Below are 26087 nucleotides of genomic sequence, written 5' to 3' on the forward strand. Positions count from 1 at the left end.
TGCATTGATTAAATTAAATGACATATAAAATTATCATCTCATATCAATAATCAAGATCACAAAAATATATATATATATATACAGGGTTGAGATAAAGTATGGAATTAACAAAATATCTTTGAAACAAAAAAAAAACGATTCACTGAACTTGATGTCAGATTTTTTGCAGATTTTAGAAGAACTTGTAGTTCCTAATTCATACATACCAACTTTGGTGAAAAAAATTGTTAAACCGAGAAATAAATCACTTTAAATCCCTTTCGTTCACGAATTAAATTTCTTTGAGCTAAAATTTGAAATTTGCAACATAGCGGGAATGAATTTTTGCGAATTTTTGATATTTTCAAGTTTTACAATGAGTTTTACATTTTCAAAATGCACAGTTTGGTCACTACAAGATTCCTCAAAAGTCCTCATTTGAGGATATCGTAACCCAATGGAGTAAAAATATTACATATATTTTTTTTTTTTCAATACTGAGAAGAAACAAAAGCTAAAAATTTTATTCGAGAAGTAGTAGTATTCAAAGAAAATTTTTCTTTATTTATGTAGAGATGAACATTGAATTTGTCACATGTCAATGTAGAAATGTCACATGAAACATAGGAAGCTATATTTCAAAAAATTAAATATTTTGTTTAAAAGTTGTTACTTAGATGGCAGCACAAGTACTCATTGGAGGGAATAGGATGTCCATAATCGGGGACAATGTGTTAGAAGGGCAAAAGCACATGGAGCTACATACAAAAAATTATAGAATATATTGTCTTGAATTGAGAACACGAACATTAAAGAATAGATAATGTTATTTATTAGGACCAATGAGAATAATTTTAAAAAATCACTTCAAATGGTCAAAATACTCACCGTTCACCTCCTGACAATGTTCAAGCCTATTATTTAATTAGCTCATACAGAAGTAAAAACTTCGAGATGTATTCTGGTATAAAATCGTTTATTTAAAAACTATTTAAAATGTCATTGATTGCAAAACGTTTTCGTTCTATACAGAACAACTTCAGTGCATCCTGCCGAGTAGTTTGAAACTAGCACACTGTATATAGTGTTAACCCCATCATATATGGTTTACATAATATAATATATTAAAATTTTATGACTACAAGTCGATGTTAATAGATATAGTGGAACACATGCTAAAAGGGTGCCATGGTTCCCTGCTCCTCTATTATTCTATATCTATTATTTAATTCGTAAGTAACGCTTTCAAAGATTTCTTCATGTATTAGTTCTCACTCATGAATAATAATTCTTTGTGTCAAATCCAGCAAACATGTTGATTGCTTAATGTAAACACGTGATTTTAGATTACCCCAAAGAAAAAATCTAATACATTGGTCACGAGAACGAGCAGGCCCTCCTATGAATACTCTACGTTCAATCCATCGACCACAATCATCAACCAAAATATTTTGAACTATATTGGACACATAGCTATACATATGGCAAGCATGGAGAGTTGGGTAGTTGAAAGAAAACTAGATGGTAGAATAAATCGAGGAAGATCGCCACTTCGATGGTCAGACCAAAAAAAAAGCACCACCCTTTATTGTCCCTCTGAAGCAGCACACCAGGAGCAGGAGAGAGAAGAATGTATAGCAACCATACGGCGAAAACCATAACGTCACTAGATTCCTACGAAGAGTAAAGACTTGATAGAAAGACTCGAAGAAGTCGATAAGGCGAAGGCGATAAGTTATTCTTTGCAGCTCATCTAATCTCTAGGGTTTTACGTTATGTTATTATTTCACGCATAATAATAATAATAATAAACTCTTTATTACAGAGACAAAATAAAGAAGTACAAGTACCAAATATAACAATATAGGAAAAAAAGAAAAAAAATCTCTGTAAAAGGGACAAGAGAACAACATAGCACAACACGAATGCTGTGGCTGCTGATCAAAGCTCTGGCCCTTTTTTAACAATTAAAGAACATTTTCTGCTGGCATATATAAATCAAATATATAACAGTTATATTACAGTTAATTAAATTTAAATAATAAAAATAAAATAAAAAAGAAACAATACAGGTGATAGGACATGAAAAATAATGTCTATAGGGTATTATGTGTTGACTCAAGAAGATGTAATTTCATTTTTCTTCTGAATGAGTTAATAGGTAGTTTTTTCATTGATTCATGGATACTATTATATAAGTTGTAAATATTATCAGAGTATGACTTACGGAATGTTGTTGTTTTGTACGTGGGTGGAGATATCAAACCCTTGGATCTGACATTAATATTGTGAACGTCTGTCCTGAACTTAATTCTATGATATAGATATGGCGGACATTTTGTCACTATTATACGATGATAGAGACAAAGAGCATTGAGTTTTCGTCGATTCGCCATATCAAGACATTTAGCACCCTTAAGCTTATAGGAGACACTCTTATTCTTCCTAATACCGTAAATAAATCATAGTGTTGATAGATTTGCTGGGGTCGTCAATTTGTACAAACACTTCTTTGCAATATTACTACCTCTTTTTAGTCTATGGATCTCAGCTATAATCGTTTTGTTTTCATTTATTAACTTTATACTTAAACTCATGACTCCATTACAACTAAAATTCCAATGTTTATTTTTCAGTTTAGCAATTTCATCCCTTGATCTTTTTTCCCATTCCTAATTTAATTTTAATTATCTTTAAATTATTATTTAAATATTTTTTATCATTAAGTTATTTTAATTTGAAATTTTCTCGCGTTTCTTTGTTGGTATTGTCAGTATGTTTATATTATCTTTTGATAAATATATTATAATTTTTTCTATCTATTTTTCTCTCACACTTTTATTCCTCGTTTTACTACTTATTCGATCGAATAGCCGACGGAGTAGATTCTTGTCACCTAACGTTATGCCGGATTTATACTCAGGTATTGCCACTGCTGCTGCCGCTGACGAAAATATTGCCCGAAATACGATATCGACGTGAGTGAGGTGTTCACATCAGCTCCTCGCCAATGTCCTCACAACTCATTACCTCAACGACTCACAAGAATGGAATGTGACGACAGCATTCACGCTGCCCAGTACCCTGTTCAATTCCCTGTCGAACAGGACTGAGTGTAAATCCGGTATTACTTTGAAGTTATATGATATGCTGCTTCGATTTAATCTTATACATTTCGCTTATGCAACATTATATTCACAATATAAGATATCTCATTTATCTTAAGATTACTCCATCAGAAATTATGGAAGAGATAAAAAAAATCAACTCCCATAACGCTCCAGGTTATGATCTAATAGTGGGAGAAATTCTCAAACATTTACCAAGAAGAGCTATCGTGTTTCTCACTACTTTATACAACCGAATCCTTCATCTTTCCTACTATCCAAAACAATGGAAATTTGCTGAAATTATCATGATCGCCAAACCTGGAAAGCCACCAACAGAAGCTGCCTCTTACAGACCTATAAGCCTGCTGCCTATACTCTCTAAAATATTTGAGCGACTACTGCAAAGTAGAATAAATAGTATAACCTCCATAAATAATTTAATACCAAATCATCAATTTGGCTTTTTGGTAGGGGAGCAAAGTATGCTAAATGTGCAGTCACTCGAGCGCTTTGGTGACCTATTGGGTTGTGAAGAATAGGTCCTAAAACCAAAAATAATTAAGTAAAGTTTTCCATTTTAGTGGGCGCTTGCCATTTTTTAATTTAATTTTCCATTTTCAACAATCATTTTTTCCGATTATAACGCCATCTATCCATAATTCGAAAAATTGTTTCGAATAAAAGTTACTTATTTTTACGTAAGGAATCCAAATCGGCAATAAAAAATGAGGCCCTATTTAAGATTTTAAAGTAACCCCCCACCCCACCTCCGCGGGGGGGGGGGTCGTGTTTGGTGCCATTCGATAGATTTTCAAAAATATTGAACAAGTATATTTTACAGTTTTTCGATCTGATGTTCCTTTCGCGAAATATCGCGGGATTCGTATTTAAAATATTAAATTTACCCCCCACCCCTCTCCGTGGGAAGTCGTGTTTGGTATCATTCGATAGATTTTTAAAAAATATTGAGCACATATTTTTTAGTTTTTCGATCTGTCATTAATTTCGCGAAATATTCGCTTTTTTCTTGTGAAATTTTGGGACTCACCCATTTCCTTACGCCCCGCCCAAATCGTCAGATTTTTAAAATATACACTCTTTTGCATGTACTTAATTTACCTTATCTTAATCTGACAATTTCGAGTTTTTTTAAGGATAGATTTTTTATTTCGGGCCCCCCTTAACGAACTCCCCTGTGTTAAGAGCCAATATATGGTAGAGGTACATCTGCAGGGTACCAGGTTTCTCCCCATATGATAATCTGACGCGCTCGAGTAACTGCAAAAATCCCCGCTTGGGCTCCCCTACCATTAGGGAAAAACACACCACAACTCAGCAATGCCATAGGATAGTAAATTTAATCAGAGACGGTTTAGAAAACAAGAACATTTGCACTGCAGCATTTCTAGATATTCAGCAAGCCTTTGATAAGGTTTGGCACCAGGGGCTGTTATACAAATTAAAAACAAACACGCCGAGTCAGATTTACTTACTTCTAAAATCATACCTTTCCGACAGACATTTCGATGTCAAAATGGAAAAAGATAACAGAAGCTACCAACTCATAAGGGTAGGAGTACCCCAAGGCAGTGTTTTGGGACCATTTTTGTACTTATTATACACCGCTGATATACCAACTGCCAACGAAACAACTATCACCACGTTTGCCGATGATACAGCAATAATTGCGCTTGACCATAATCCAGTAGTGGCCTCTAACAAGCTACAAACACATTTAGATCGATTACAAAACTGGCTCCAAAAATGGAAAATCAAAGTCAACCACGAAAAATCGGCTCACATAACATTTACGAACAGACATGTAAATTGTCCACATGTTACAATAAACCATCAAGTTATCCCAGTGAAGGCTGAAGTCAAATATTTAGGTATTCACCTTGATCAGAAACTAACATGGAAAGCGTACATTAAAGCTAAAAAACAACAACTCCAAATAAAAACCAGACAAATGAATTGGCTTCTTGGTAGAAGATCACAATTATGCATAGAAAACAAACTGGCAATATACAAAATAATACTAAAACCTATATGGACCTACGGGATTGAACTATGGGGATGTACGAAACCACCAAACACCAAAATTCTGCAGACATACCAATCAAAAACTTTAAAAATCATTGCAAATGCACCCTGGTATATTTCAAACCAAACATTACATGAGGACTTAAAAATACCATTCATAAAGGATGTAATAGGACTGCATGCGACCAAACCACGGTTATTAGACTTTATTACGGTTGTCTTGTCCGACGGTGGTGGGGAGACTTATATTTTTGACTTTACGTCACAAGAGTTTACATTCCCATATTTTAAAATTATTTTCGATCATTGAATGTGTGTTATTGTGTATATATGTGTATTATTTGTGTTATTATGAAATAATAAGACAAATAGTACACATTTTATCTTATACCTGGCGGTGAATCGTAAAAAGGGCCATAGGAAACTCAATGTAAAATTCTGAATTGTTGAATTCCTGCTTCCCTAATTATTCTACATCAAAAGTAATGAGAGAATACTTGTAGAGTATTAAAATCTGTATTAAAATCAAAAGTTAGAATTGTTCTACGATTTAAATGCATTCCAAAATTTTGAAAAATATGATACATTTGCCACAATAGGTATGCGTGTAAAAGTAAGGCCACACGTTACTATTTAACTGACAGTGCTCACAACCATTGACTGAATATAAAAATCTTTATTATTAATCCTTTCTCCGCAACTGAGGGTATCTTATCAACTGTATTGTTTTTAAACAATAGATGATAAAATAAAAATATTGACAGTTCAAAAATGTGAACATTATTGCATTGTGTGTGGTTTAAGTTTGGGCTGAAAACTAAAATGTATTACATTTTTACAAAATTTTGGAATATCTTTAATTACGTAGACCAATTTTAACAGTTATTTCCAATACAGATTTCAATCCTCTACAAATAGTTTCTAATGTCTTTTGATGTACAATAATTATTAGGGAAGCTGGAATTCAACAGTTCAGAATTTTACATTGAGTTAATGCAAAATTTTGACGCATGCGCATGTCAAAATTCTCAATGTGTTTTAATTGTATTTATTAATTTTTTTCGAATCCTGAGAAAACTAATAAATATTTTTGAAAAATTTAAACTCAGAATGAAAGACTACATTATTACCGAGGGCTGAAAGTCCCTGAAAACTTTTATAATGTTTATTTTAATAAGTTACAGGGCTGAAAATAAAAGAGAAGTGTGATATTTAATTTCAAATATTTCATTCAATAGAATCTGCTTGTTTATAAGGGGCTTTCCGCCCTCGGTAATAATGTAATATTGCATCCTGCGTTTAAATTTTTCTAAAATACTTGGTTTTCTCAGGATTCGAAAAAAATCATATTACGATTCAAATGACAGTAAACTCTCGTGACGTAATCTCACCCTTAATGTTCATTGGTTAGTCGATTTAGGCAACCGTAGTAATGTCTAAGAACCGTGCGACCAAACATAGAAAAAGAAGTATCAATCACAACAACGAGCTGATTTCCACGCTTTCCAATCGTCCATTACCAGTTAGGAGACTCAAGAGACAGTGGCCAGAAGACTTGTGTGAGTGACATTTGTGTTAGTGAATACAGTGGTGAATAAGGTGAACCGGCACTGGCCGGCAACACCTACAAAATATTACATAATTATCAGTTTTACTTAATACTCCTTTGTACAGAGTAGATTGTAAAATTTGCAAGTTTTCAAATAAAAAAAAATTAACTTAAGGTTTTCAAATTTGATTATAGCCGAAAAACAATTCATTATTACCTTTGTCAAGCTTGAACACGTATTTTTGACTTATCTAGTAAGATACAGCTAATTTATAACAGAAGAATTAATTTTAAAAGAATCACTGCAGGAACAATGTAACCATTTTGTGGCACTTTTAGTAGAATTCTCGGTGTATTACACCAAGTACCAATAACAAACGGTTATTGTTACTGTAGTTACAAACTACAGTCACTTGAGATAAAAAAATTATCAATAACGTTTATTACATTTATACATTCACAAAATCAACTCTAAGTTGAAAATGGTTATCTTTACCGCCACCTCAGCTTATGACGAAATTTCATCTAGTAAAAATTGTTGTATATCCTTACGAAGTGCTAGTTATACAAACTTAAAATCTGAAGAAGAGATTTTTCTATCAAATCAATGCAACAAAATTCTGTCTTATAGCTATCATAATTCCTTGTTTACGTATGAGTGCCTTTTCTCGAGAAAGCGCATCATAAAAACGAAACCATTACAAATGTTTTATCCTCTTACCAAAGCCGTTAGAAGTGAATAAATAGATTTTTTAACTACTTGTTTCTAATATGGAATGATTTTTTGTAGTGTCATCGAAGATCTCCGTTGAATTTTAACAGCCACTCTTCTTGTAATCTTTATTCAAGTAGTACGTCTCCGAACATAACCTTATTCCTCCGTGATTGTTCATACATAAATTAGTTATAATGTATGTATTATTCATACAAACATTTTTATACAAGTTAATACCATTCTTGCAGATTAATAATACGAAATGTCAAGTACGTTTAGAAGATGTGCGTAATGTTGGCGATGTGCTGGATTAAAAAATGATGGCAATTATATTTAACACAAAAATGCTTCTTTTGCGTGGATGTACTGTGAAGGTCGAGGAGCACGATAAATTGATTTTGTAGAGTTTAAGGATAAGTAGTTTAATGGTCAATACTGAAATAATTAATTGTTACTGTTACAGGAAACAGGAAGCAAAAGAGAATGATCAATAACCAGCAAGACATTATATGAAAAGTGTTTTCTTGAAAAAGATAAATTAATGGGCACAGTTATTATAAACTTTTTTTTAAAGTTAAATACTTACCAAAAAACATTAATTACCAGAGAACGCCAGTTCTCTCTACATGTCAACTCTACATATGCCATTTATGTCTATATAATATGTCAACTCTACATTTTGGTCCAAGGGTGTGGATTTTAGGGCCCTTACCATTTAAGGTCTGTTTTCCGTTCTAGTCCCCAAAACTCACAAAAACTTTAATAAAAGTCCGACCTTTGCGGCTTTTGATAGCATTGATCATTACCTTTCCAACGCGTGTCTAATTTTGAAAATCGGTTATACCATTCAAAAGTTACTGAGTTCAGAAATATGACTCAATTTTTATTTAAACAGGGGAAAATGTTTGTACATAAGTATGTATGTATTGTTGTAATCTTATTTATTTATATGTGATGATATTCTTATATGTAATTTAATTTAATTAATGCATTAATGATAATCTAATTAATCAACCAGATCACATATCAATATGTTTTCAATCTCAGGGCGAATTATAAAATTACTTACTTACTTTCGTGACTTCTAAATATTTCTCAGTGGTTCCTAATCGGGATAGGAAAAAAATAAAATAATACACACATATGGATTACAATTATAAATCGAAATTTTGTTTATTTTATACAAATGGCAATTACTGCTTAATATTTGTTAGATCTTATATTTATTTAATACAAACATTTAAAAATGGGAATCTTATTTCCTTTTGGCTTCCAATTTAAAATTTTTATTAATAATGAACTATTAGGATTAATTAGCAACAAATTGATTTAAGTTTGATGAAAATCTTCTGATATTAGCGATTATGTTCTTCAATTTTTAATGTGGTATTTAATACAAAAAAACCATACATTCATGTCCTGACAAATGAGACTGACCTTTATCTGGTGAACTGCGAATGTCCTCACACAAAACCCGTTTCCTCCTACCCTTGGTTGCGATGAAAAACTCGTCCTGGCCTCCAGTAATATTCTCCTTTGAAAACTACCTCGTATCGCTCTCGTTCCTGCTTTTCTCGTGATGCCGTGTTCTACCTTTTTCGAACCACTTCAATCAGCTACCGGGACACTCTTTGCTCAAGGAGATTCTTTTCTCTCGACTCGCCTACCTCTCGTTCCGATGAGTACTCAACACTCACGGAATTATACCGGCTTTTTCACTCTTCGTACACTACCGTCTACCACTGGACTTCACCTCTCGACCGCTCAAAACATTCTGATCTCTCATCCTCATTAATTTCCCTACTTTCTAAATATCCCTTCCAGATTCAAAAATCAACATTCCACCACAAATTATAATTCGCCGTATTCCTCAATACCAACTTTTAATCTTTCTAAATATGTTTAATGGATTTCAAGAAAAAATAATCATTTCCCAATTTAAACTTACTTTCTACTTTTTACAAAACTTAATGACCTATTATCTATTTCACTGAGTCTTATTTAGCGTAGGCTAATGATCGAATCTTCCGCGAACAACTATAATGGTCCGCGTCACTCAAACTTGTTTGTCTTGGCGCATTGTTACCGAGTTTCGTCCGCTTCTTCGAATCACTTTCTTAAAAACTAAATATAATAATTTGTTGTATACAGGTTGTTCTAAATTTACATGCCCGTGGTTGAGAAAATTGAAGATCTCTTATATTAATTTAAATTTTGCTTATAATTATAAAATTTTAATTTTCATATCAAATAGGAATATAACAGTATGTATGTATGTATGTGTGTCGAAAAGTTACACCGATCTTAATTTTTTTTCTGTGTATTAAGAGGGGGTCAGGGCCGATTCCGAACCGGTGTAGTTTGTGATTTATGACTACCCATAAGCCAGCTATAGGGCTAGGTAAATACAAAATGGCATATTTTTTGGGCGTATATATCTTAGGTTCAAGGAGAGACAGGAAAACCGCAAATACACCAAATCAATAGCGTTGAGTTAAGTTTTAAAATAGTGCCTAAGCGGTCAAGATCATACACTGGACCAAAAAGTACGTAAATATAATGAAAAAAACATTGATTCAAAAACGGTAAGCATTAGTTTTCGTCCAAAGATCAGTATCATTGGTCCAATGTAAGTAGATACATTAACTAATGCTCAAAAACATTAACCAATAAAAAGTTCGTTAATATTACGAATTGGATACATTAACCCAAAGAATGATGTTCGTTAGATTAACGAATTAGTTCGTTAGTTCTATGAACATTAGTTTTTAATTTAATGAATTAGTACGTATATTCAATGTACTTTCTAGTTAAAAATCAATGTAACGGTACATTGAGGCAGTGAAATATATGCATTATATTAATGATTGAAATTATTGAATTAAAAACTATTTTACATTGTTTCGTCGTATGAGTACTTAGATATAATAAAATATTTACGTTAAAATAATGGACGTTTACATTGATTCAATGTGTTAAGACATTGATATGATCACATGTGGTTACTGTCAAGCCATAAATAGGAAACAGAAAGTAGGAAATAGAGTCGATGAAAATAATGTTCAGAATAAGTTTTATAAGTTTTAATAACTATAAACAGGTACACTGATAGGTCTGGATCCCGCGTATGAAAAAAAAGTTGATTAATAGCAAGCTGAAAATTTGTTAATAGCTTAAGGGTGTCTAGTCGAATAAACTTTGATATATGGGAACACTGAAACAGGGGTAGTTTTAATTGTGGAACAGGTTAAAAATTTGGAACGGTCAGAGCACGAAAACGGCACATTTATTTTGTCCGACAGAACAGACTTAAACTCTCCGAACAGAGATTAAACTCTCATGAAAAAATCAGACTGCTATTTATTACCTGTCATAATTCCTGTCATTTGACATATTCTACATGTTCCACTCATTAAAACGCCCATTTGGTGATAAATAGCAGTCTGATTTTTGCATGAGAGTTTAATCTCTGTTCGAAGAGTTTAAGTCTGTTCTGTCGGACAAAATAAATGTGCCGTTTTCGTGCTGTGACCGTTCCAAATTTTTAACCAGTTCCACAATTAAAACTACCCCTGTTCCAGTGTTCACACATATCAAAGTTTATCCGACTAGACACCCTTAAGCTATTAACAAATTTTCAGCTTGCTATTAATCAACTTTTTTTTCATACGCGGGATCCAGACCTATGAGTAACATACAAATAGTTAATAAGTAAACAAAGTGACGACTTAATATCTACATACATAAGTATTCCAAAAAATAATATAGGTTGAAGCAACGATTTTTTGCAGATTTTCAAATTATAATTAAATATCTATAAGTTTAAAGAAAAAAAAAACACATATTTTTAATTTATACACAACTTTTTATAATTTAATTTAGAAAAAAACTGAATAACTAAATAATATATGTAGCAGAAATTGATTCTTCTTAAATAATTAATACAAAAATTAAACAGGATGAATATATTTAAAAAGTTCTGAAACTTCAGCAAATTTTTGTTTCTCGATAAGTATATTGTGTATTGTATATATAACTTGTGGTATTTTTTAATAATAATGAACAATATAAAAAATTATAAATATCTAGAATCAATATTTATTGCAGATAATTTCAGACTTTTTTGATATTAGATTATCTAAACTATTTTTTTGGATTTTATTTCAAAGCTTCAGATCTTATATGTACTTTTGAAAAAGTGCAATTACTTTGTATTAAAAAAATATATAATATTCAATAAAATTCCAGCACATTTCTGACTCGGAAGGAAAATCCAGATTAAATAAATAAAAAATGTATACCTGATATCGTCAAAATATACACATATCCCTCTGGCAGTAATTAATGGTTGAATAACATTTTTCTTTGATTTCAAAAATGTAATAATGGTATAAGAATGATTCCTGGGAATCTCTGAAGGTACATTTTATTCTACTTTTTTGTCCATTAAGATCGTTTTCCAACCATTTTATTAGTTGGCACAAAATATTCATGTAGATCCCAAAGAAGAACTTCATGTTTGCCATCTACAATTAATATTAATAATTATTATAAAAAAATAAATCTAAATAATGTAGGTACATAGTTATATTTTTGGTTACCATTTTTATTACAGAAATATTTTAATTTATCCTGAAAATTTATTTTGATATTACTGACTGCGGGAGTTAATAATATTTTTCAATTATTTACGGTTTAATCACATAAAGATTTAATTTACTAATATTTTATAAGATTATACCATTTAGAAATATTTTCAAATGGTTCCTATTTTCTTTTACTTATGTGTCGAATTTCTTCTCAAAGCTTTTCAAAAAATTTACAGAAAACAAAAATTAATTAAGTAGGATTGAATAATGAAATATTTACCTTCCGTAATGTTTTCATGGGTAGCCTTTTCAAATAAAATTTATTTGTTTTCTCTTGATACTTTCACACTGAAGAAAGAAATAATTCTTTCAAAATTGCTGTCCCATCCATCAATAAATCAATTTCCATTTCCAAATGCCACTCCAAAGTCAATATCAATCTGCAAAAGTAAAAATAGAAATACAACTTTTTTACAGAAATTCAACTTAATAATGTATTCATTGTTAACAACATATGTAATAAATACCTCTATTAATGGGGTCTGTGCACGTTGAACAGACAAATTATTACTAATGCCAAATTAGTCTTAGGAATCTGCAGGATTGATTCATTGTTTTCACGTGACTTTTCTGCACCAATAGAAACACTTCAACATTTCAAGAAATGTACAGGTTTATGTACGAGATTATTGGTACAATGTATTGATCACTGATTCAGGTATATTACATTAAAACAATGATCTCCCTTCATTAAATTGATGTACTTTTACATCAGTTCGGTTTACTTTAACATAATTATATTTTATCTTAAACATTAAATCAAGAAATACGTTCATTGATTCAATAAACGAGGATATAATTTGAAGAACACTATACATTAGTGCAACGTTTTATATTCATTCATTTTACCGCATAATCCTGATGTATAATTTCATATATACAATGAACAAAAAATTATTAATATTATGAAAAAAGTCATTGGATCAATAAAACCATTCATTGAATTAATGATCCTATTCATTATTTTTTAATGAATAGAATTACATTGTAATAATGAATATGGTCATTACTTAATGACTACATGTTTATTGTATTAACAAAATTTTCATTGAATCAATGTAAAAAAAGTCAATGGTTGGCATTCATTGGTACTATGTACAATATTTTTTTCAGTGGAACTACACACGGCTCAGTACCTATAACCGAAAAACTGAAAAATTAAACGTTGAAAATTTTAGTTTTTCGACAATTACTTAAAATTTTAACCTACGAATTGCGCCAGTGACAGAGCGTTTGTAAGAGGTCTAATGGTGTATTCCTCATATCTGGGAACGTTCGAATTTTTAAGTGATAGGCTTCGTAACTAAGATCAAATCTATTTCTTATGGGAAAACGGTTTTTCAAGCTAAATAATTCCTGTAGTACCTTCAGTTATCATACTTGACCTTAGATGCATCAGATACTACTTGACAATACGTATCAAACTCATGTTTAATGATCAAAATCGGTTAAGCCGTTCAGAAGTTATCGAGCTCTAAGAGTATAATCCATTTAACCATTATCCCCGAAATGGTTTATGTAGTTGTAGTGGTTACGACGCCAAGTTTGATCGGGCAATCCTAGTTCATTTGCTGGCCATAATTATTAGTATGGCTGGGATATGAACTCGGATTGTCTTATCACAAGTCTGGTGTCGTAACTACTAGATCATTTGGAAGAGAATGCGACAAAGGCGACCATTTATAACGGTTAACGTGTAATCGAGAAACATTACATTCAACTTCATACATTTAATATATGTATGTAAAAAACTTTAAAAAACTCCTGATACAAGAATAAAAAACCGCTAAACGCCGTAAAAATGAATGGCGCATACAATATTCCAGCTACAAAAGAGCTGATGAATATTACGTGGCGCAAAAATGTATTTTTAGGTTGATGAAAAATAAAATTTTATTTTTATGTTGAAAGATTTTTCATATAATATTTGCTAAATATGAAGTAAAACGCGCCACAAAAGAGCCTCAAAATGCAAACTGTATCAAAGTTATTCTTTTGTGGTGCGTTTTACTTCAAATTTAGCAAATATGAAAAAATCTTTCAAAATAAAACTAGAATTTTATTTTCCATTAAAATGAAAATACATTTTCGCGCCATGTAATATTCATATCAGCTCCTTTGTAGCTGGAATATTGTATGCGCCACTCATTTTTACGGCGTTTGGCGGTTTTTTATTCTTGTTTTGTTATAAGCTGCTTTTTGGGTTTCCGTTGTGACGTAGCATTAAATTCTCCAAAAAAATATTATTCACAATTTTGGGTTTCTGTTGTGACTGAGCATTGAATTCTTCAATATAATTTTATAAGATATTTTTTATTGGTAGGGAAGCCCAAGCAGAGATTTTTGCAGTTACTCGAGGAACTAAGGTAATCGGCGAGTCAAAAAGTCTCACAAAAAAGCTAATATTTCGCCAAATGAACGTCAGATCGAAAAACTAAAAAATACGTTTTCAATATTTTTCAAAAATGTATCGACTAATACCAAACACGACCCTTCACGGAGACGTGTTTGGGATAAAGGACATCGCACACATCTTATGGAAAATATAATGTCACTCAAATTCAATAAAATTTATACGAATAGATGCGTTTTAAATTAACGGTCAAATCTTATCATTGCGCCAACTCTATATTTTCAATAATAAGAGCAGAAATTGATATAAATAAATCTGAAATCAAATGGGTACGTACATAAGTTAGAGAGAGAAAAAATATTTTAAAATACCAAAATTGTCGGTACTCCATAAATCAGCGGATTAGTTTCACTAAACCGCTTAGACCCAGCGGGGTTTAAGCTCTTGTGAATGGCACCCAGAGCAATAGTAATTGTAACTGACACTTTTACTGACTCAAAAAATGTGATTTCGATAAACTTTAATTGCAATTTGCGCCGTAATTAATCATAATTAAGAGTTGGCGCAATGATAAGATTTGACCGTTAATTTAAAACGAATCTATTCGTATAAATTTTGTTGAATTTGAGTGACATTATATTTTCCATAAGATGTGTGCGATGTCCAAGAATTTTTTTACATTTAACTAATTTGAGTACCTATATGTATTTCTAAAGATAAAACCAAAAAAATTGCAAATTAAAAAAGTCTGTTTCCGTAAAGCTTTGTGTAACATTAAAACAAACAAAAAATGATAAATTCTATTAACGAATTGGTAATTGTCTATCTGCTCATTCGAATGCCGTTCACAAAAAACTGAATTTCTCGAAAGAAGTCTAGACGGCAATCGATAAATCGAAATTAAATTGGAAAGCGACTCGAAAAACAAGAAGAAATCAGCTATAAAACCATCCTGAAGAAGAAGAAGAGTCGACACACGTTTCACCGTAATCGTGCTATTCTGACCTCTGTTCGTCCATATCTAATCAAGTGACCCTTGACAAGCCACACGTATTCTCTGGATTGCCATAATTCACCGAGTTGGCTATGTCACTTCGAACGTGACAATGAGAATCACGTGTGATTATTCGCGTTAGGCTAGTTTTTCCGCACTACAAGACAGCATCGCCATTTTCAGCGGTCCATTTTGAGGATAACACACCTCAAACCAAGTGCACTGACTCTACACTGGAAAAAATACTAACATTTAACTAAACTACGGACAGATTTTTTGTAAGACAGAGAGTCATTGCTGTTGTTTTAGGTTGATATTTTATCTTTATCCCTGAATACATTGTACATACTCATTGATTAAAATGGCTCTATTGTACAAACAAAACTAGACAATTCCAAAGAGATTTTCTCAAAAACTAACTCCAATTATGGTATTTTCATTCAGCCGAAAACAGATAGTATGGTATAACTAGATCCAAACCCAGACATCCAAAGTGAAAGTTATCCTCCAACACTAAATTCTTCTATATGGTCCACATAATGTTCAGAAAAAAGTCACACCATTTTGAGCGTCGGGTTTGGGGGGAGAGGGGGGAGAAATCGGTAAATTCGTAGTTTTTTAAGTTTTTCGTGAATATTTCTAAAACTACGCGGCCTAGCATGAACAACCTTCAATACAAAAATGTTCTACAGTAAATTTGAAACAAAAAAGGCCTATTGCATAATCATTCTAAAATGAACGGTTCCAAAGTAACGGAGGTAGTATTGTATAATGGGTCCAAAAAAGGCCTAACCCAGCCATTAAAAGTAACACCAGATTAAAAGTAAAGCCAACACCAAATTGTTCTATATGGTCCAGATATTGTTCAGTAAAAAGTTACACCGTTTTGAGCGTCCGGTTGGGGGGGGGGGCAGATGGGGAGAAATCAGTAAATTAGTAGTTTTTTTTATGTTTTTCATCAATATTTCTAAAAATATGCTTTAGCGTAAACAATGTTCTGTACAAAAATGTTCTATATCAAATTCAAAACAAAAAAGGTCCATAAATAATTGTTATAAAATAAACGATTCCAGAGTTACGGAGGGTGAAAAGTGGAGGTTTTCGATACTTTTTATATGTCTTGGGCAATTTATAATACTTTTACTGATTGAAAGAAATTTTCTTTAAAAGGATTTGCTATTTCAGTGGCCAATGGTATGTTAGTGACAAGCCATTAAAGAAACGTCAACCCACCACCCAAAATCATCACCAATTGCCCAAAAAATATAAACAGTATCGAAAACCTCCACATTTCACCCTCCGTAACTCTGGAACCGTTGAGTTTATAACAATTATGGATAGGACCATTTTTGTTTTAAATTGTATGTAGAACGTTTTTATATAGAACATTATTTACGCACATAGTTTTAGAAATATTGACGAAAAACGTAAAGAAACTACTAATTTACCGACTTCTCCCCCATCTCCCCCCCCCCAAACCGGACGCTCAAAATTGTGTAACTTTTTACTGAACAATATGTGGACCATATAGAACAATTTGGTCTTGGAGGAAAACTTTTACTTTGGACGTCTGGGTTAGGCCTTTTTTTGGACCAATTATACTATACTACCTCCGTAATTTTGGAACCGTTCATTTTAGAAGGATTATGTATAGAACCTTTTTTACTTCAAATTTAATGTAGAAAGAACATTTTTCTATAAAGGTTGTTCATGCTGAACCTCGTAGTTTTAGAAATATTGACGAAAAACCTAAAAAACTACAAACTTACCGACTTCTCCCCCCTCTCCCCGCCCCCAAACCCGATGCTCAAAAAGGTGTGACTTTTTTCTGAACATTATATGGACCATATAGAACAATTTGGTGTTGGAGGATAACTTTCACTGTGGATGTCTGGGTTATGTCATTTTTTGAATCAATTCTATCATACTAAGATAGGTATGTGTAATTGTCTCTTAAAATTATTTACATTATTCTAGTTCAGCCAAAACAAGACAAGTGTGAGTTAAGTTATTTTCGCTGTACTATTTAGGTATTATCCTTTATTAGATGTCTGCACCACGAGGGCGTCCACGCTTTCTCAATTTTAAATATAGATTTATTTTATGCTAGAGTTGATGAAGGCAAGCCGCACACCAACGAAACATGAAACGAAAAACATGAAATATGAAACGTAAAACACGTTTCATGTAAGTCAAACACGGCTAAACAAATCTTGAAGTCCGCCTACCAATGAAACGAGTGTGATTCATGCTCACAACAAATTTTTATTTTCGGAAAGTTTCATAAATGGCCGGACGTCTATTTGATTAGCAGTGTTTTATTTCCATGAAACGTGATTTACGTTTCATGTTTCTTTGATGTGCCTTAGAGAACTGAAATGTAAGTTAATAATTTTGCAAAGATTTAGATAATAATTCTGATTGTTCGATAAAATACAACAGATTATGTGCTTGAATAAGACAGGTCATTGGAAAAATTAAAAGTTTCTTTAATTATTTTTTTCTACAAACGTGTTAAAAATGCAATTTTTAGCACTACATAGGAGTCTTAAAAACGTCACTTTAAACCACTGGGTGCTTAAAAATTTTTAAGGCACTGCAATTAAAAGTGAAATGTCAAATTTTGAAAGCAAACGTCAAAATATTTTTATATCATTTATTAACATTAATATTAAAAGTACAAGTTTTTTTAAAAGGCTTTTTAAAATTTAATTTAAACTGTATTATTGCATTTCTAACACGTTTGTATAAAACATATTTTATGATATACATGTTAAAAGTACATTTTTAAGGCACTCATGTGAATTGAACTGTGCCTTAAAATTGTACTTTTAACACTTATATCATATATAAGTGTTAAAAGTACACGTTTAAGGCACGCATGTGAAAGTTTGCAGAATGAGCGAAAGCGAGTTCTGCAATTCACATGAGTGCCTTAAAAATGTACTTTTAAACACGCATATCGTACAATATTTTTTCAACAAACGTAATTACAGGACAATATCTACAAAAACTTTTACTTGAACTTGACTGACATTCCATTTTTATATTTTTTTGACATTACATCAAAATTGTCTATACGGTCAATACGAACTGCAGTCCCTTAAAAATTTTAAAGCACTAGTGCCTTAAAGTAACATTTTTAATGCTCGTAGAGTGCTAAAAAGTGCATTTTTAACACGGTTGTAGAAAAAATTTATTAAAGAAATCCTACCGAATAATTTTAATTTCCGGTCATCATCAACATGGGACTCCTTCGCCTTTTTTAGAATGGGCTTCCATTTATTCTTATCCTTCGGCTTGGTTTTCCAATTTTTATTATTATTAACGTGTCTGCTTCTTCTATCTCACTTTCAATATTTAGTAAATTCCGAAAGTATTCCTTTCATCGTTCGAGGATTTCTGTTGCTATCATTGTTAGTTCATCTGCTTCATTTCTCATAGCTTGTGTTTTTCAAGTTTTTCAGTGTATTCCTTTATATTAGCAAAGTATTATTTCACAAGCGCGAATCTTAGCTTGCGAATTATCTTCAATACTCGATGGTCAGATTGCAGGCTGAGCGGTACGTTCGTTTCCTAGAAGTACGTTTTACCACTTCGAGTGTTACTTCGTAATTTATAAGCCGCCTTTATCGAAAAGCATGCGTGCTAAATAAAATATTGTAGCAGAAAATAACTTGACCTTTTTATAAGCAATTTCACAATATATAAAAATAAAGACAATGGCCATCTCAGCGGGTTCATTTTTTCTCCCGGATAAGTGTTGGATATTTTATTGTTTTTATACGACAATCTTTTATAATCATAATAAGCGTTCAGCCACTTGGTTGAGTGAATTAAAAAAAACGACAGTCTGAAGTACGCGCATAGACAAGATAAAAACAACAGTCTGAAGTTAGTTGCAAAGTCTTTCATGAGTTACGTGAAAATCTTGGAGTAAATAAATACAATAAATAAGTAAATAAATAAAAAAATATATTGGTGTTATTGTTAATTCAATTATATATACGACAGTTTATATTTATATATCTATATGTCTATACTAATCTAGCTCAGCCTTACAGCGTTGGCAACAGCATTTTCTTGCAATATCCGAACCAATAAGCAAATATCCTCTATAAAAACTATACTACTAATCATTCTTTCGCCATGCCCATACCATCGAAATTGACTACTTAAAAATATTCTCTCACTTTTAAGTCGGCTAAACAGTGATTTGCACTGAGAAATATTAGAGAATTATTGTGTATCAATTTATCAATCAAAGATAGAATAAAAATTTATTTTTTTTTAATTTAACGCGGGCACATAAATTTGATACACCCTGTATATTGATTTGTAACTAGTTATTAGAAGGTAGCTTTTACGCAGTGTGTTTCTCCTTAATGAGTTTTTCCTTGAAGAATTAAAGACATTTGTAAATAAGTGAAGTGAAAGATAATTTATTTCGGATTATAATTTTAAGAAGATTGTTTGTTACGGGAAAGGTAAAATCCACAGGTAATTTTAATTATTAGTTTTTAGAAAAATAAAGGTAGAGAGATTTGGAATTTTAAGTCTGTATGTTTAAACACAAGAATTTTTGTATAATTTCCGAAAAGTGATTAGTTTGAGTAGAAGTATTGTTTGAAAGAATGCCTGGGTTTTTCGAATGGAAAAGAGAAATGTTTCTGATTGGCTTGGCAATTTGGAAGGGGGAAAGAGAGGTTTTGAATGTTCAGACAGTTTGGAAACGAAAGATTATTGTGTTGCGGGCATCTGAGAAGGGCAGTCGAAAGTTTTCGCGTAGAGTTCAGAAGCAAGTACTAGTGGTTTTGTTTGTTAGTGGAGAGTAGCTGAAAAGTGGAACGAGAGACAAATCAAATCGAGAAGAAATACCTCTTTGATTCTGTAAAGTCCAAGAGAGTAAGTTACAAGATTTATCGTTATTAAAATTATTGGTGACACCAAGTAAAAAAGATACTTGGTCTCAGGAGATTATTATTGAGAGAAAGAGAGGAGAGAGTTTTGGAGTTTATTGAACGAGTACTGGTCAAAAGCAGCCTGGCTTGTGTTTTGGAGAAATAGTTGCTGGTATGCTGCTGAATTGATGCTGAGAATGGAGACGACTTTGATTGGTAGCCTAACATAATCAACAAGGAAGAGCTATTTGGGTCAAGAGGAGACATCATTGTGTGAATCAAAAAGGTCAGTAAATAACTTATGAGATAGATGTTCTTTATAATCAGAAGTTAAAATATTTGCGTAAAAGCATATGAATTAAGGTTCCAACATTTCAATAATTTAATAGGAAGTATAAGTAGTTTTGCAAATACCTAAATTTGTTTGTTTAGCTTAATTTATAAATGGTATCAGGAACAAAGCGATAAATATTTGTTTAAATTAGATTAATTATATGGTAAAAGTTTTATTTGGACAATTATGCCCACAGGATCTAATTGATAGATTTTCAGAGCATTGCTTTTGATAATAAATAGGTCTGGATCCCGCGTATGAAAAAAAAGTTGATTAATAGCAAGCTGAAAATTTGTTTATAGCTTAAGGGTGTCTAGTCGGATAAACTTTGATATATGTGAACACTGGAACGGGTGAGTTTTAATTGTGGAACAGGTTAAAAATTTGGAACGACCAGACCACGAAAACGGCACATTTATTTTGTCCGACAGAACAGACTAAAACTCTCCGAACAGAGATTAAACTCTCATGCAAAAATAAGACTGCTATTTATCACCTGTCATAATTCCTGTCATTTGACATATTCTACATGTTCCACTCATTAAAACGCCCATTTGGTGATAAATAGCAGTCTGATTTTTGCATGAGAGTTTAATCTCTCTCCGGAGAGTTTAAGTCTGTTCTGTCGGACAAAATACATGTGCCGTTTTTGTGGTCTGACCGTTCCAAATTTTTAACCTGTTCCACAATTAAAACTTCCTCTGTTCCAGTGTTCCCATATATGAAAGTTTTTCCTACTAGACACCCTTAAGCTATTAACAAATTTTTAGCTTGCTATTAATCAACTTTTTTTTTCATACGCGGGATCCATACCTAAAAGGTATTTGTATGTGCTTATTTATGATTTTTCTATTTATTTCCTTTTCCTATTTTATCCCGATAAGGATAAACTAAGAGATACTGAAGCCACGAGGAAGGATAAGTATAACCAAAGATAATTTATTTATTTTTTATGACAAAAAAGCACCCTGAGATTTTTTTCTTAATTTTCTTTGTATGATTTGCGTAAATTCAATAATTAATTAAATAAACACAAATTAAAATAAAAGTAATAGAAATCAGATCATAACAATATATATTAGTTTTTATTGTTGTGATGGCAGAGAAAAAAGCAAGATTAAAATTGTAGTGACTTTTTAAATAGTTTTTAAAAGCAACAAGTACGTAATTCTAAATGTTTCAGTATCGTAATAAAAAATTAGATAGTTACCTACCTATTTGGAAAATGTAAAATAAACCTACCTAGTATGTAATGCTTTGATTTACATAATTTGATTAGGTACCAACAAAATTTCTACCAATATTCATCTAATATTGTTTTCGTACTCTATATTTTGTTGTATTTTAATATTTAAATCACACAAAAATCAAAAAATCAAAAGTCAAAAGTTTAAAAGGTTCAGTTGGTCTATAATCCAACATAATGCATATGTCTCCGTAGCCAAAATCCAAAGATACTTGAATTTCAAAACAAACCGCTCCCATGGTCCGCGGGTTCAATCCCCAATACTTCCTTTTATTTTTTTTTTATTTTTTTTTATACATTTTATGATTGTAAGTATATTATATAATTTTTTTTTTCAGATAATACGTATTTAGTTAAAAATTTTCCAAAAATTTTTGTTCAGAAATCATTTGTGGCATTTTTCAATGTGTTTGTGTGTGTTTTATTCTTTTATTTTTTTAATTTTTGGTATTATTTTAATAAATTTTTTTGAAAAGTGGTAAGTATTAAAATTAGTTTAATATTTAAATAAAATATAAATAAACTGTTTAAAGTATATTAATTTCGTTCAAATCATAATAATAGAAGTAGGTATAACTTCTTACGTACGTACAAAGTACACACACATTCTTTTTTTTGCTTTCCGTAAAACTCGGGTTCCATCTGTTTTGAGAAGCTTTCTCAGGGGTCTCTTTTTATTTTTCTGACTAAAGTATTTGTTTCATTTCTGATATGTTTATACTGGTTGTCCTGCTGTGTTTGTCGAGTTTTGAATTATAAAAAAGCTTTCTTCTGTTCTTCACATTTTGTTTTCAATTTCTCTTTAAACCATGAGGCTTTCAATATATTAGTATTCGTTACTTTACATTCTCCAAGTGCTTTTGTTGCTGCATCAGTTATGTTATTTTTGAGTTTTTCCCAGCGATGTTATCGAATTCTAATATTACATTCACAGTAATCTCCTTTAACATTATTTTTGTTGTACTTATAGGTATTTTGTGAATTCCGTTTTACTGGAACCTACCAAAAACGAATAGGTACTGCTCAAAGAAACAATATGAACAGCATAGCTGTCACGCTGCTTCAAAATGGCGATTATTTAAGGTAGCTTTCTACGAACTCTCCGTAACTAAAGGCTCCTATATTACAAAGACTCCCGATATAGAGTGAAAGACAATAGAAAAACAGGATGCTTAGTAAAACTTGTAAAAGATCAATCACGAATGAGATAATAAGTCATGAAAAGTCTTGGAACGAGGTGAAGTACCGCGAAAAAGTAATAGAAGTACTTGATGGCGCGTGTTCACCAAAGCTCAAGTTAAAATTAAAAGAAAATTTTAGCACAAATACGTCTCTTATTTTCGAATTTTGTTCCTCCCAATGCATTTTTTTGTAATTATTCTACATAATAATTTATTTGTATCACAAGAACTAAAGTATAAAGTTGTTAAGTAACGCTCTACATTAGACTAATTTGTATATCGTTACAGTAATCACGTACATTAATCACTTACGGCATCTATGTAGTATATTCATACAAAATATGTTTTTATCTAGAATTTACATATTTTCTAGAACACTCTGGCCTACCACGATGCAGAGCAAATTGGAAATGATCGGTGTCTGATGATTTTTAGTATATATGTTGCCGCATTTTAATTATATACTTCGTTAACTAAATTGAATATTAAAAGAAATCTGGGCTAGAACGGATCGCGTCTGTCTGATGCTATTATTTGGGTTTAAACAGTTCTATAGTTTACTATACCCAATCATTCCACCAAATATATTAGAACTCGCGAGGTTAAGAAGCTTTTTAATGTTCATATCATTAAATACTAGGGATTGGTATATCTTAAATAATTTATTCTTATTGTTGATACTATATTCGCAATATCTAAAGAAAATCAAAAAGCTATTACGTTATCTACAAGGAGACGAGTCCCTAATAATCCTACTAGCAGACAACGGCAGTAAAACTATTACTTGGACTAGGTCTAGAACAATATTTAAGATTAATTATAAATAAGCCATATCCTTCTTCTTCTTAACGTGCCCTATCATGTCCCCTTGACGTTGGCGATTAACATGGCGAAACTGTCTCTGTCTCGAGCTGTTCTAAATAGTTGTTCTGCTTTCTTTATTCCTGTCCACTCCCGGATATTCCTCAACCAAGAGGCCTGCTTTCTACCAATTTCTCTGCGACCTTCGATTTTACCCATCATAATAAGTTGAAGAATAATATTCCGGTCTCTCCTTACTACGTGTCCAAAATAGGCCATCTTTCTATATTTGATGTTATCAAGCAGCTCGCGGGCAGCATTTGCTCTCTTAAGGACTGCCACATTTAATGTAACACAAATGTAACATTTAATCATGCGCTTTCGAAGTTGGACTTGCAAGTTATCATTACAGAAGAATGACCTCATTTTTAAAAATGTCATGCGGGCTATCTCGATTCTACATTTTATCTCTTTACCTGGATCTAGTTGTTCAAATCATTTCTAAAGGCGGACGAACCAGGCATGGTCAACGGCGTGGAGATGCATAAGGCAACGGGAAACCAATGCATTAAAGGCTCATAGAGCATCCCTAGTTAATCATCATGACTAACAACATAACCACACACTCTACTGATCATGAAACTCGGAAAACAAGATCCGGCATAGGAGGAAACTCACAAGACTGCAAGGCCTCCCCGGTCGTCAACATGCGAAAACCTTGCAAAGTAGCGACGTGGAATGTTAGAAGTCTACATCAAGCTGGAAAAGTACATAATGCCGTTATGGAAATGGAAAGGCTGAATGTAGACATTTTAGGAATCAGCGATGTCCAATGGCCCGACTCAGGAAAGATGAAAATCAACAATAAAACAATATACTATTCAGGAAGTCAAGACGGTTCACACAGATATGGTGTCGGGATAATACTAAACAAACACATGGATAAAGCTGTAGTAAATTTCATTCCATACTCCAACAGAATTATCCTCTTACAATTAAATCAGAATAAACCCAAATTAAACATAATACAAGTTTATGCTCCGACTGCGGACAAACCAGAGAGCGATATTGAAACTTTCTACGAAGACCTAGACAATATTTTAAAATCCATTAAAATGCAGGATGTTACAATTATAATGGGAGATTTTAACGCAAAGGTTGGAGACGAAAAAGTAGAAGAATGTACAGGAGGATATGGTCTGGGCAACAGAAACGAAAGAGGTGACAGGCTTATCGAATTTTGCCAAAACAATAATTTTGTCATAACTAATACATTGTTTAAAATGCCAAAGAGAAGACTATATACCTGGAAGTCACCAGCAGATCAAGAAGGGAGAATTGTAAGAAACCAAATAGATTATGTATTGATTAGACAAAGATACAAGAACGCAATTATATCTTCAAAAACCTATCCAGGTGCCGACATAGGATCAGATCACAATCCAGTAGTGACCAAAATTAGGCTCAAAATGAAAATAATAAAACGCAGAACAACAGATGTAAAAATCGATACAAGTAAACTAAGAAACCCACTCATAAAACAACGCCTGACAGATGAAATTAATAACCGTTTAATGAATGTTAAAGAACAAATCCAGCAAAATACTGAAACAGAGACAAAATGGTTATTAATAAAGACAGAAATAGATAAATGTCAAAAAGAAATTCTTACACCAACCAGATACAAAAAGAAACAATGGATGACGGAGGAAATCTTAGATTTAATGGAAGAAAGACGTCAGCATAAAAACAAAGATAATCAGATGTACAAAAATGTGGATAAACAAATAAAATCCAAAATTAAACAGGCTAAAGAACAGTGGTTAAAAGAACAATGCGCAGAAATAGAAGAACACCAGAAAAGACATGATAATTTTAACACACATAAAAAAATTAAGGAATTAACGCAGATCAACAGAAAAAGAAAACCGGGAATACTAAAAGATACAGATAGGAAACTTGTGTTGAGTACTAACGAAAAATTAAAGAGATGGACAGAATACATAAATGAATTGTTCAAAGACAATAGAACAGAGCAGATGGAAGTCGAAGTAGAAGATGATACGGTTTTGAAGATATTAAGAGAATAAATTAAATCGGCATTAAAAAACAGCAAAAATGGTAAAGCAGTAGGTCCAGACCAAATCCCAGTAGAAAGCTTAAAATGTATAAATGATGAAACCTTAGACATTATCGTAGACTTGTTTAACACAGTGTACAAAACAGGAAACA

Source organism: Diabrotica virgifera, chromosome 5, assembly GCF_917563875.1.
Source record: "Diabrotica virgifera virgifera chromosome 5, PGI_DIABVI_V3a".
In the NCBI taxonomy this organism is placed as follows: domain Eukaryota; kingdom Metazoa; phylum Arthropoda; class Insecta; order Coleoptera; family Chrysomelidae; genus Diabrotica; species Diabrotica virgifera.